The following is a 12,500-nucleotide window of genomic DNA, read 5'->3' as shown; positions in this document are numbered from 1 at the left end:
CCCGGTCCCGGGTAGACCTGTCCTCCCCGCCGAACCGGTCCCGGGTAGACCGGTCCTCCCCGCCGAACCGGTCCCGGGTAGACCGGTACTCCCCGCCGAACCGGTCCCGGGTAGACCGGTCCTCCCCGCCGACCCGGTCCCGGGTAGACCTGTCCTCCCCGCCGACCCGGTCCCGGGTAGACCTGTCCTCCCCGCCGACCCGGTCCCGGGTAGACCTGTCCTCCCCGCCGACCCGGTCCCGGGTAGACCTGTCCTCCCCGCCGACCCGGTCCCGGGTAGACCGGTCCTCCCCGCCGAACCGGTCCCGGGTAGACCGGTCCTCCCCGCCGAACCGGTCCCGGGTAGACCGGTCCTCCCCGCCGACCCGGTCCCGGGTAGACCTGTCCTCCCCGCCGACCCGGTCCCGGGTAGACCGGTCCTCCCCGCCGACCCGGTCCCGGGTAGACCTGTCCTCCCCGCCGAACCGGTCCCGGGTAGACGTGGTGGCCGGCCGGGACTCGGGATCGGGGGCGGGCGCGGTCGGGTAGACCTGTCCTCCCCGCCGACCCGGTCCCGGGTAGACCTGTCCTCCCCGCCGACCCGGTCCCGGGTAGACCTGTCCTCCCCGCCGAACCGGTCCCGGGTAGACCGGTCCTCCCCGCCGAACCGGTCCCGGGTAGACCTGTCCTCCCCGCCGAACCGGTCCCGGGTAGACGTGGTGGCCGGCCGGGACTCGGGATCGGGGGCGGGCGCGGTCGGGTAGACCTGTCCTCCCCGCCGACCCGGTCCCGGGTAGACCTGTCCTCCCCGCTGAACCGGTCCCGGGTAGACGTGGTGGCCGGCCGGGACTCGGGATCGGGGGCGGGCGCGGTCGGGTAGACCTGTCCTCCCCGCCGACCCGGTCCCGGGTAGACCTGTCCTCCCCGCCAAACCGGTCCCGGGTAGACGTGGTGGCCGGCCGGGACGCGGGGCGATGGGGGGGGGCGCTGTCGGGTAGACCTGTCCTCCCCGCCGAACCGGTCCCTGGTAGACCTGTCCTCCCCGCCGAACCGGTCCCGGGTAGACGTGGTGGCCGGCCGGGACGCGGGGCGATGGGGGGGGCGCTGTCGGGTAGACCTGTCCTCCCCGCCGAACCGGTCCCGGGTAGATCTGTCCTCCCCGCCGACCCGGTCCCGGGTAGACGTGGTGGCCGGCCGGGACGCGGGGTGGGGGGGGCGCTGTCGTCCAGACCCGTCGGCCAGACCCGTCCCCGTCCCCGTCCCCGTCCCCGTCCCCGTCCCCGTCCCCGTCCCCGTCCCGTTCCCGCCCCCCCCGCCACCCCCTTCCGCGGCACCAACCCCCCCCGCAAGCAACGGGAAGGGGCGCAGCTTTCTATCAGCTCGGCTGAAACGCCCGAAGGCGGGGCGGCGTCTGTGTTTCAAAAGCGGAAAAAAAATAAAAAAGCAACAAAAACCAAAAAATTCCCGCCGCCCCGCCCCCCCCCCCCCCCCACCTCCCCCCGTGCAGGCACCCCTGCAAACGGGCCTCCGGCACGGCAGCCCGGCCGCCGCACCCCCACCCGCAAGCCCCCCCCCACCGCCGCCCCGGCCGAGAGCGCACAAGCAGCCCCTGCCGCCGCCCCCCCCCACCCCCCCCCCGGTGCGGGCACCCCTGCATACGGGCCTCCGGCACGGCCGCTCCGCTGCCCCCCCCCACCCCGCCACCCCCCCACCGCCGCCCCGGCCGAGAGCGCACAAGCAGCCCCTGCCGCCGCCCCCCCCCCCCCCCCCCCCGACTCAAACCTCAATCTTCTCGGAAAAGAGGCCCCGTCCCCAGCCTACCTCAGCGCAAGGCTCCCCGCCTGCTCCTCGACCCCGTCTCTCAGTCTCTGTCTCCCCCTTCTGCCGCGGGGAAGCGCCCGCCCCTTGCCGGCGGGTGGGCGGGGCGGGCCGGCTCGGGTTCCGGTTGCTAAGCAGCAGGGTGGCACTCGTTGACCCCGGGCGCCGCTCCGTCTGCCGATGGGCGGGCCGGTGCTGGCTCTCAAGAAATTTTTGTAACTGTTTCCCTGCTCTGCTTTGGTTTTGTTTTTTTTTCTCGCCCACCGTCAGAACCGATGCAGAGTAAGAAAGCCTTCAGCGAGACAGTCCGGCCAAGCTTAGCGCCTTCCACTAGATACGGCGAAGTCTCGGAAACGGGGGGTGGCGAGGGGAATTTCAGGCGCGCGCCGCCTCCCCCCTCCTGCACCACCCCCCCCCGCAAGTGACGGGAAGGGGCGCCGCTTTCCATCAGCTCGGCTGAAACGCCCGAGGACGGGGCGGCGTCTCTGTTTCAAAAGCGGAAAAAGAAATAAAAAAGCAACAAAAACCAAAAAATTCCCGCCGCCCCCCCCAACCCACCCCCGTGCAGGCACCCCTGCATACGGGCCTCCGGCAGGACCGGCCTGCCGCCCCCAGCCACCCCCCGCAAGCCCCCCCCACCGCCGCCCCGGCTCAGAGAGCACAGGCAGCCCGCCGCCGGCCCACCCACCCCGTGCAGGCACCCCTGCATACGGGCCTCCGGCAGGGCCGACCTGCCGACCCCAGCCACCCCCCGCAAGCCCCCCCACCGCCGCCCCGACTGAGAGAGCACAGGCAGCCCGCCGCCGGCCCTTCCCACCCCGTGCAGGCACCCCTGCATACGGGCCTCCGGCAGGGCCGGCCTGCCGCCCCCAGCCACCCCCCGCAAGCCCCCCCACCGCCGCCCCGGCTCAGAGAGCACAGGCAGCCCGCCGCCGGCCCACCCACCCCGTGCAGGCACCCCTGCATACGGGCCTCCGGCAGGACCGGCCTGCCGCCCCCAGCCACCCCCCGCAAGCCCCCCCACCGCCGCCCCGGCTGAGAGAGCACAGGCACCCCGCCGCCGCCCCTTCCCACCCCGTGCAGGCACCCCTGCATACGGGCCTCCGGCAGGGCCGGCCTGCCGCCCCCAGCCACCCCCCGCAAGCCCCCCCCACCGCCGCCCCGGCTCAGAGAGCACAGGCAGCCCGCCGCCGGCCCACCCACCCCGTGCAGGCACCCCTGCATACGGGCCTCCGGCAGGGCCGGCCTGCCGACCCCAGCCACCCCCCGCAAGCCCCCCCACCGCCGCCCCGACTGAGAGAGCACAGGCAGCCCGCCGCCGGCCCTTCCCACCCCGTGCAGGCACCCCTGCATACGGGCCTCCGGCAGGGCCGGCCTGCCGCCCCCAGCCACCCCCCGCAAGCCCCCCCACCGCCGCCCCGGCTCAGAGAGCACAGGCAGCCCGCCGCCGGCCCACCCACCCCGTGCAGGCACCCCTGCATACGGGCCTCCGGCAGGACCGGCCTGCCGCCCCCAGCCACCCCCCGCAAGCCCCCCCACCGCCGCCCCGGCTGAGAGAGCACAGGCACCCCGCCGCCGCCCCTTCCCACCCCGTGCAGGCACCCCTGCATACGGGCCTCCGGCAGGGCCGGCCTGCCGCCCCCAGCCACCCCCCGCAAGCCCCCCCCACCGCCGCCCCGGCTCAGAGAGCACAGGCAGCCCGCCGCCGGCCCACCCACCCCGTGCAGGCACCCCTGCATACGGGCCTCCGGCAGGGCCGGCCTGCCGACCCCAGCCACCCCCCGCAAGCCCCCCCACCGCCGCCCCGACTGAGAGAGCACAGGCAGCCCGCCGCCGGCCCTTCCCACCCCGTGCAGGCACCCCTGCATACGGGCCTCCGGCAGGGCCGGCCTGCCGACCCCAGCCACCCCCCGCAACCCCCCCCACCGCCGCCCCGGCTGAGAGAGCACAGGCAGCCCGCCGCCGGCCCTTCCCACCCCGTGCAGGCACCCCTGCATACGGGCCTCCGGCACGGCCGGCCTGCCGCCCCCAGCCACCCCCCGCAAGCCCCCCCCACCGCCGCCCCGACTCAGAGAGCACAGGCAGCCCGCCGCAGGCCCACCCACCCCGTGCAGGCACCCCTGCATACGGGCCTCCGGCAGGGCCGGCCTGCCGACCCCAGCCACCCCCCGCAAGCCCCCCCACCGCCGCCCCGACTGAGACAGCACAGGCAGCCCGCCGCCGGCCCTTCCCACCCCGTGCAGGCACCCCTGCATACGGGCCTCTGGCAGGACCGGCATGCCGACCCCAGCCACCCCCCGCAAGCCCCCCCACCGCCGCCCCGGCTGAGAGAGCACAGGCAGCCCGCCGCCGGCCCTTCCCACCCCGTGCAGGCACCCCTGCATACGGGCCTCCGGCAGAGCCGGCCTGCCGCCCCCAGCCACCCCCCGCAAGCCCCCCCACCGCCGCCCCGGCTCAGAGAGCACAGGAACCCCGCCGCCGCCCCTTCCCACCCCGTGCAGGCACCCCTGCATACGGGCCTCCGGCAGGGCCGGCCTGCCGCCCCCAGCCACCCCTCGCAAGCCCCCCCACCGCCGCCCCGGCTCAGAGAGCACAGGCAGCCCGCCGCCGGCCCACCCACCCTGTGCAGGCACCCCTGCATACGGGCCTCCGGCAGGGCCGGCCTGCCGCCCCCAGCCACCCCCCGCAAGCCCCCCCACCGCCGCCCCGGCTGAGAGAGCACAGGCAGCCCGCCGCCGGCCCACCCACCCTGTGCAGGCACCCCTGCATACGGGCCTCCGGCAGGACCGGCCTGCCGCCCCAAGCCACCCCCCGCAAGCCCCCCCACCGCCGCCCCGGCTGAGAGAGCACAGGCACCCCGCCGCCGCCCCTTCCCACCCCGTGCAGGCACCCCTGCATACGGGCCTCCGGCAGGGCCGGCCTGCCGCCCCCAGCCACCCCCCGCAAGCCCCCCCCACCGCCGCCCCGGCTCAGAGAGCACAGGCAGCCCGCCGCAGGCCCACCCACCCCGTGCAGGCACCCCTGCATACGGGCCTCCGGCAGGGCCGGCCTGCCGACCCCAGCCACCCCCCGCAAGCCCCCCCACCGCCGCCCCGGCTGAGAGAGCACAGGCAGCCCGCCGCCGGCCCTTCCCACCCCGTGCAGGCACCCCTGCATACGGGCCTCCGGCAGGGCCGGCCTGCCGACCCCAGCCACCCCCCGCAACCCCCCCCACCGCCGCCCCGGCTGAGAGAGCACAGGCAGCCCGCCGCCGGCCCTTCCCACCCCGTGCAGGCACCCCTGCATACGGGCCTCCGGCAGGGCCGGCCTGCCGCCCCCAGCCACCCGCCACAGGCCCCCCCACCGCCGCCCCGGCTGAGAGAGCACAGGCAGCCCGCCGCCGGCCCTTCCCACCCCGTGCAGGCACCCCTGCATACGGGCCTCCGGCAGGGCCGGCCTGCCGCCCCCAGCCACCCCCCGCAAGCCCCCCCACCGCCGCCCCGGCTCAGAGAGCACAGGCACCCCGCCGCCGCCCCTTCCCACCCCGTGCAGGCACCCCTGCATACGGGCCTCCGGCAGGGCCGGCCTGCCGACCCCAGCCACCCCCCGCAAGCCCCCCCACCGCCGCCCCGACTGAAACAGCACAGGCAGCCCGCCGCCGGCCCTTCCCACCCCGTGCAGGCACCCCTGCATACGGGCCTCCGGCAGGGCCGGCCTGCCGCCCCCAGCCACCCGCCACAGGCCCCCCCACCGCCGCCCCGGCTGAGAGAGCACAGGCAGCCCGCCGCCGCCCCTTCCCACCCCGTGCAGGCACCCCTGCATACGGGCCTCCGGCAGGGCCGGCCTGCCGACCCCAGCCACCCCCCGCAAGCCCCCCCACCGCCGCCCCGGCTGAGAGAGCACAGGCAGCCCGCCGCCGGCCCACCCACCCTGTGCAGGCACCCCTGCATACGGGCCTCCGGCAGGACCGGCCTGCCGCCCCCAGCCACCCCCCGCAAGCCCCCCCACCGCCGCCCCGGCTGAGAGAGCACAGGCACCCCGCCGCCGCCCCTTCCCACCCCGTGCAGGCACCCCTGCATACGGGCCTCCGGCAGGGCCGGCCTGCCGCCCCCAGCCACCCCCCGCAAGCCCCCCCCACCGCCGCCCCGGCTCAGAGAGCACAGGCAGCCCGCCGCAGGCCCACCCACCCCGTGCAGGCACCCCTGCATACGGGCCTCCGGCAGGGCCGGCCTGCCGACCCCAGCCACCCCCCGCAAGCCCCCCCACCGCCGCCCCGACTGAGACAGCACAGGCAGCCCGCCGCCGGCCCTTCCCACCCCGTGCAGGCACCCCTGCATACGGGCCTCCGGCAGGGCCGGCCTGCCGCCCCCAGCCACCCCCCGCAAGCCCCCCCCACCGCCGCCCCGGCTCAGAGAGCACAGGCAGCCCGCCGCAGGCCCACCCACCCCGTGCAGGCACCCCTGCATACGGGCCTCCGGCAGGGCCGGCCTGCCGACCCCAGCCACCCCCCGCAACCCCCCCCACCGCCGCCCCGACTGAGACAGCACAGGCAGCCCGCCGCCGGCCCTTCCCACCCCGTGCAGGCACCCCTGCATACGGGCCTCCGGCAGGGCCGGCCTGCCGACCCCAGCCACCCCCCGCAAGCCCCCCCCACCGCCGCCCCGGCTCAGAGAGCACAGGCAGCCCGCCGCAGGCCCACCCACCCCGTGCAGGCACCCCTGCATACGGGCCTCCGGCAGGGCCGGCCTGCCGACCCCAGCCACCCCCCGCAACCCCCCCCACCGCCGCCCCGACTGAGACAGCACAGGCAGCCCGCCGCCGGCCCTTCCCACCCCGTGCAGGCACCCCTGCATACGGGCCTCCGGCAGGGCCGGCCTGCCGCCCCCAGCCACCCCCCGCAAGCCCCCCCACCGCCGCCCCGGCTGAGAGAGCACAGGCAACCCGCCGCCGCCCCTTCCCACCCCGTGCAGGCACCCCTGCATACGGGCCTCCGGCAGGGCCGGCCTGCCGCCCCCAGCCACCCCCCGCAAGCCCCCCCCACCGCCGCCCCGGCTCAGAGAGCACAGGCAGCCCGCCGCAGGCCCACCCACCCCGTGCAGGCACCCCTGCATACGGGCCTCCGGCAGGGCCGGCCTGCCGACCCCAGCCACCCCCCGCAACCCCCCCCACCGCCGCCCCGGCTGAGAGAGCACAGGCAGCCCGCCGCCGGCCCTTCCCACCCCGTGCAGGCACCCCTGCATACGGGCCTCCGGCAGGGCCGGCCTGCCGACCCCAGCCACCCCCCGCAACCCCCCCCACCGCCGCCCCGGCTGAGAGAGCACAGGCAGCCCGCCGCCGGCCCTTCCCACCCCGTGCAGGCACCCCTGCATACGGGCCTCCGGCAGGGCCGGCCTGCCGCCCCCAGCCACCCGCCACAGGCCCCCCCACCGCCGCCCCGGCTGAGAGAGCACAGGCAGCCCGCCGCCGGCCCTTCCCACCCCGTGCAGGCACCCCTGCATACGGGCCTCCGGCAGGGCCGGCCTGCCGCCCCCAGCCACCCCCCGCAAGCCCCCCCACCGCCGCCCCGGCTCAGAGAGCACAGGCACCCCGCCGCCGCCCCTTCCCACCCCGTGCAGGCACCCCTGCATACGGGCCTCCGGCAGGGCCGGCCTGCCGCCCCCAGCCACCCCCCGCAAGCCCCCCCCACCGCCGCCCCGGCTCAGAGAGCACAGGCAGCCCGCCGCAGGCCCACCCACCCCGTGCAGGCACCCCTGCATACGGGCCTCCGGCAGGGCGGGCCTGCCGACCCCAGCCACCCCCCGCAAGCCCCCCCACCGCCGCCCCGACTGAAACAGCACAGGCAGCCCGCCGCCGGCCCTTCCCACCCCGTGCAGGCACCCCTGCATACGGGCCTCCGGCAGGGCCGGCCTGCCGCCCCCAGCCACCCGCCACAGGCCCCCCCACCGCCGCCCCGGCTGAGAGAGCACAGGCAGCCCGCCGCCGCCCCTTCCCACCCCGTGCAGGCACCCCTGCATACGGGCCTCCGGCAGGGCCGGCCTGCCGACCCCAGCCACCCCCCGCAAGCCCCCCCACCGCCGCCCCGGCTGAGAGAGCACAGGCAGCCCGCCGCCGGCCCACCCACCCTGTGCAGGCACCCCTGCATACGGGCCTCCGGCAGGACCGGCCTGCCGCCCCAAGCCACCCCCCGCAAGCCCCCCCACCGCCGCCCCGGCTGAGAGAGCACAGGCAGCCCGCCGCCGCCCCTTCCCACCCCGTGCAGGCACCCCTGCATACGGGCCTCCAGCACGGGCGACCCGCTCTGTCCGCAGGGAGGACAGGTCTACCCCTTCTGCCGGCAGGGAGGCCAGGTCTACCCGTTCTGCCGGCAGGGAGGCCAGGTCTACCCGTTTTACCTGCAGGGAGACCAGGTCTACCCGTTCTGCCGGCAGGGAGGCCAGGTCTACCCGTTTTACCGGCAGGGATGCCAGGTCTACCCGTTCTGGCGGCAGGGAGGCCAGGTCTACCTGTTTTACCGGCAGGGATGCCAGGTCTACCCGTTCTAGCGGCAGGGAGACCAGGTCTACCCGTATTGCCGGCAGGGATGCCAGGTCTACCCGTTTTTCCGGCAGGGATGCCAGGTCTACCCATTTACCGGCAGGGATGCCAGGTCTACCCGTTTTGCCGGCAGGGATGCCAGGTCTACCCGTTCTGGCGGCAGGGAGAACAGGTCTACCCGTTTTACCTGCAGGGAGAACAGGTCTACCCGTTTTGCCGGCAGGGATGCCAGGTCTACCCGTTTTACCTGCAGGGATGCCAGGTCTACCCGTTTTACCGGCAGGGAGGCCAGGTCTACCCATGTTGCCGGCAGGGAGGCCAGGTCTACCCGTTCTAGCGGCAGGGAGACCAGGTCTACCCATTTACCGGCAGGGAGACCAGGTCTACCCGTTTTGCCGGCAGGGATGCCAGGTCTACCCGTTTTGCCGGCAGGGAGAACAGGTCTACCCGTTTTACCTGCAGGGAGGCCATGTCTACCCGTTTTACCGGCAGGGAGACCAGGTCTACCCGTTTTGCCGGCAGGGATGCCAGGTCTACCCGTTCTGGCGGCAGGGAGACCAGGTCTACCCGTTCTGCCGGCAGGGATACCAGGTCTACCCGTTTTACCTGCACGGAGACCAGGTCTACCCATTTTACCGGCAGGGAGGCCAGGTCTACCCGTTCTGGCGGCAGGGAGAACAGGTCTACCCTTTTTGCCGGCAGGGAGACCAGGTCTACCCGTTTTACCGGCAGGGATGCCAGGTCTACCCGTTTTGCCGGCAGGGATAACAGGTCTACCCGTTTTACCTGCAGGGAGACCAGGTCTACCCGTTTTACCGGCAGGGAGACCAGGTCTACCCGTTTTGCCGGCAGGGATGCCAGGTCTACCCGTTCTGGCGGCAGGGAGGCCAGGTCTACCCGTTCTGCCGGCAGGGAGGCCAGGTCTACCCGTTTTGCCGGCAGGGAGAACAGGTCTACCCGTTTTACCGGCAGGGAGACCAGGTCTACCCGTTTTGCCGGCAGGGATGCCAGGTCTACCCGTTCTGGCGGCAGGGAGGCCAGGTCTACCCGTTCTGCCGGCAGGGAGGCCAGGTCTACCCGTTTTACCTGCAGGGAGGCCAGGTCTACCCGTTTTGGCGGCAGGGAGACCAGGTCTACCCGTTTTGCCGGCAGGGATGCCAGGTCTACCCGCTTCCGGCAGGGATGCCAGGTCTACCCGTTTTACCTGCAGGGAGGCCTCGTCTACCCGTTTTGCCGGCAGGGAGGCCAGGTCTACCCGTTTTACCGGCAGGGATGCCAGGTCTACCCGCTTCCGGCAGGGATGCCAGGTCTACCCGGTTCCAGGCAGGGAGGCCTCGTCTACCCGTTCTGCCGGCAGGGAGGCCAGGTCTACCCGTTTTACCGGCAGGGATGCCAGGTCTACCCGCTTCCGGCAGGGATGCCAGGTCTACCCGGTTCCAGGCAGGGAGGCCTCGTCTACCCGTTCTGCCGGCAGGGAGGCCAGGTCTACCCGTTTTACCGTCCGCCGGGTCCGGTGTGCCCGATGTGGCCGCCGGAGCTGCCGGCGGAAAGGGATGCCTCGTCTACCTCGCTCCGGCGGGACTTTGGCTCCACCGCGGTTCTGGCAGGTAGACGTCTTGCCCGGTTCTTCTTCGGAGCTGCCGAAGGGGTCGCTGCTTTGCGCTGCCTCCAGTTACGTCATGGTAAGAGTCGGCGGCGCTCGCGCGCCTCCCCGCTGGGGGAAGACGGTTCTCTTCGAGCCCGCCGGGGCCGGGGACCTCGCTGTCCGTATACTAGGGCAGAGGGCTGGCGCTCGCGGACCAGCGCCATCGAACCGCTGCAGCTACTCGCGGTTCAGCCGGCAGACTCGGGCGTTGCACGGCGGCTGTGGCCGTGGCCGTTCTGCCTCCTACCTATCGCGCACGGCGCTTCCGACTGCCAGAAGCCGCGCGAAGCCGCTGCTTGCCCACAGGCTCCGGTGGCCGTTGCCGACTGGAGCGAGGGCTCCAAGAGGGGTTTCTCCAGGGCCGGGCCGAGACGGGCGGCGGTCGCCGGCACTCGAACGCTTGTCACCCGCGGCTCAGCCGGCAGACTCGGGCGTTGCCCGGCGGCCCTGGCCGTGGCCGTTCTGCCTCCTACCTATCGCGCACGGCGCTTCCGACTGCCAGAAGCCGCGCGAAGCCGCTGCTTGCCCGCAGGCTCCGGTGGCCGTTGCCGACTGGAGCGAGGGCTCCAAGAGGGGTTTCTCCAGGGCCGGGCCGAGACCGGCGGCGGTCGCCGGCACTCGAACGCTTGTCAGCCGCGGCTCAGCGGGCAGACTCGGGCGTTGCCCGGCGGCCCTGGCCGTGGCCGTTCTGCCTCCTACCTATCGCGCACGGCGCTTCCGACTGCCAGAAGCCGCGCGAAGCCGCTGCTTGCCCGCAGGCTCCGGTGGCCGTTGCCGACTGGAGCGAGGGCTCCAAGAGGGGTTTCTCCAGGGCCGGGCCGAGACCGGCGGCGGTCGCCGGCACTCGAACGCTTGTCACCCGCGGCTCAGCCGGCAGACTCGGGCGTTGCCCGGCGGCCCTGGCCGTGGCCGTTCTGCCTCCTACCTATCGCGCACGGCGCTTCCGACTGCCAGAAGCCGCGCGAAGCCGCTGCTTGCCCGCAGGCTCCGGTGGCCGTTGCCGACTGGAGCGAGGGCTCCAAGAGGGGTTTCTCCAGGGCCGGGCCGAGACCGGCGGCGGTCGCCGGCACTCGAACGCTTGTCAGCCGCGGCTCAGCCGGCAGACTCGGGCGTTGCCCGGCGGCCCTGGCCGTGGCCGTTCTGCCTCCTACCTATCGCGCACGGCGCTTCCGACTGCCAGAAGCCGCGCGAAGCCGCTGCTTGCCCGCAGGCTCCGGTGGCCGTTGCCGACTGGAGCGAGGGCTCCAAGAGGGGTTTCTCCAGGGCCGGGCCGAGACCGGCGGCGGTCGCCGGCACTCGAACGCTTGTCACCCGCGGCTCAGCCGGCAGACTCGGGCGTTGCCCGGCGACCCTGGCCGTGGCCGTTCTGCCTCCTACCTATCGCGCACGGCGCTTCCGACTGCCAGAAGCCGCGCGAAGCCGCTGCTTGCCCGCAGGCTCCGGTGGCCGTTGCCGACTGGAGCGAGGGCTCCAAGAGGGGTTTCTCCAGGGCCGGGCCGAGACGGGCGGCGGTCTCCGGCACTCGAACGCTTGTAGGGCCGGGGTTTGGGAGTGGAGCCTGCCGTGGCTCCCCCCCCCTCCCCACGCCCGTTAACAGCAGCCATCCGCGGGCACGTTGCAGAGAAGCCTCTACGGCAGTCCGGCTCTGCCGGTGGCCAAGCCGCGTTGGGCTTCTGCTGTCGACGCTGCCCGCTCGCTCGCTCGCTCGCACGCAGGGCCCCGCGCCTGTGCTGCCCAGCCCTGCCCGAGGTTCGGGGTTCGGGGGCCGGCGCGTGCGGCCGTCGCTGTCCCAGGAACCGTGGCCGTGGGGCCTCCGCTTCTCCTCCGTTCCCCTTCCCTTTCCTGATCGATGAGGCTTTTCGGGTGGCGTCGGAGAGGGCCCCCGGCGGGCCGGGTCTTCCGTACTCCCCGTCATAGGGAGCCACGGCGGGGCTCCGGTGTTCGGGCCGGGCGGTCTCCTTTCCAATGTCGCTTCCCGTCTCGTGCGAGGTGTTGTCCCCTTCCCTCCGAGCGGCGCGGACCGTGACGAGCAAAGAGACGGCGGTGGTGGAAGCGGCGGGGCGCGTGCCTCCCCGTGTCACCCCGCACCCCCCCCCATCCCGCTACCTGCTCGGTTGGGGTTCCTCGGGCTTCTTTACCGAACCGGGCTGTGTGACGGCCGCGCGGCCCCGCGAGCCCTCAGGTGTCCTAAAGCACGCCAGGCGCCGGTGTGGGCCTCGGGCCGGGTTACCCGTGGGTGCCGGCCGCAAGCAGCGCCGGGCGGTGGGGCGGACGAACCGAGACGATCGGGGCCAGGCAAAAAGCGAAAGACACGGACCGAAACCACGAGCCTTGTGTGGGCCGCATCCGCGTGGGTGCGCCCCGAGAGCGGCCCGCGAGGTCGGGGCGTCCCCCCGCCTCTTCCGCCGCAGCCGTCGCTGCGGCGTTCTGGTTTCTCGGTTGCCGCACCGCCGCCCGCTGCGGAGCGAGCCGCCCCGTCAAGGGGGCCTCGGTCGCCGGGTCGCGCCCGCCTGCGTGGGTCGCAGTCTCCTCTGGCACGTCCCTTT

The sequence above is a fragment of the Opisthocomus hoazin genome, unplaced genomic scaffold (genome assembly GCF_030867145.1).
Source record: "Opisthocomus hoazin isolate bOpiHoa1 unplaced genomic scaffold, bOpiHoa1.hap1 HAP1_SCAFFOLD_194, whole genome shotgun sequence".
NCBI classification, from domain to species: Eukaryota; Metazoa; Chordata; class Aves; order Opisthocomiformes; family Opisthocomidae; genus Opisthocomus; species Opisthocomus hoazin.
The sequence above is the reverse complement of the archived record's forward strand: the minus strand, read 5'-3'. Positions refer to the sequence as shown.